Genomic DNA, 1,231 nt, shown 5'->3' on the forward strand with positions numbered 1-1,231 from the left:
GTTTACCTTTCGCCATCTGGTAATCTCTGGGGTTAGTTGTTATCATTGTCACTGTTTAAAGATTGGAGCAGACTCTGTGTTCCACTCACCCGAAGTCTCAAAATCCTGTGGCGGGGGTCGTGGGTAGCTGGCAGGTGTCAGCTGACCCTGCGCTCTAGCTTCCCTGGTGCTGGTCCAGCTGGAAGAGGCCTGTGGCCCTACTCAGGCCGGTTTTCTGCTTCCCTAACTAATGCAGTCTCAGGTCCCGTGCACAATTGGATTGGAGCAGAAGCTGTGTTCCACTCACCAGAAGTCTTAAGATCCTGTGGCAGGTGTTGTGGGTAGCTGGCGAGTGTCAGCCGACCCTGTGCCCTAGCTACCCTGATGCTTTTCTGACCGGAAGAGGCTTGTGGCCCTACTCAGGCCGGATTTCTGCCTCCCCAACCCTCGTTTCTGGGTTCTATCCTAGGTCTCTGGGCTATTCACTCTCTTGTTCCTGATCCTCCAGGCAGTGCTAGGCATCGAGCTCCACACTTTGATATGAAAGTAAAGTCATCAGGGATTGATACAATCCACTGTTTGAGTAAGGAAAGCCAAGCATCATGACTTGTACATTCAGTGTACAATTGCTGAGCAATGTCAGGTTATACCACTCCTTAATTTCCGGTTTTAGTCATGAATAAAATATTTTTCTCAAGCCTTCAAAAGTACCTGATTAATTTATCTAGTTTTTATTTATTTATTTATTTGTTTTTTGTTTTTTTTTTTTTTTTCGAGACAGGGTTTCTCTTTGTAGTCCTGGGTGTCCTGGAACTCACTCTGTAGACCAAGCTGGCCTTGAACTCAGAAATCCACCTGCCTCTGCCTCTCCAAGTGCTGGGATTAAAGGCGTGTGCTACCACTGCTCGACTTGTTTTTATTTTTATAAATTTTATCTAACGAGTAGTCTGGAGAGTGGTAACAAGTACAGAGAGGCAGTAGAAAACATAGACAATTATTTTACCCTACTTCTCTGCTGGCTAGATTTATGTCAATTTGATACATAGGACTCTTAATTGAGAAAATGCCTCAAGAAGATGGGCCTGACGTAAATCTTTGGTGCATTGTCTTGGTCAGTGGTGGATGGGTAGAGTCCTGCCTACTATAGATGATGTTACCCCTAGCCAGGTGGTCCTGGATTGTGGGTTAACTGCCAAAATTAGCTCGAGGTCCCCGGGCCTGCAAGGAGGCACCATAGACACTGCTGAATGCC

The sequence above is a fragment of the Mus caroli genome, chromosome X (genome assembly GCF_900094665.2).
Source record: "Mus caroli chromosome X, CAROLI_EIJ_v1.1, whole genome shotgun sequence".
In the NCBI taxonomy this organism is placed as follows: domain Eukaryota; kingdom Metazoa; phylum Chordata; class Mammalia; order Rodentia; family Muridae; genus Mus; species Mus caroli.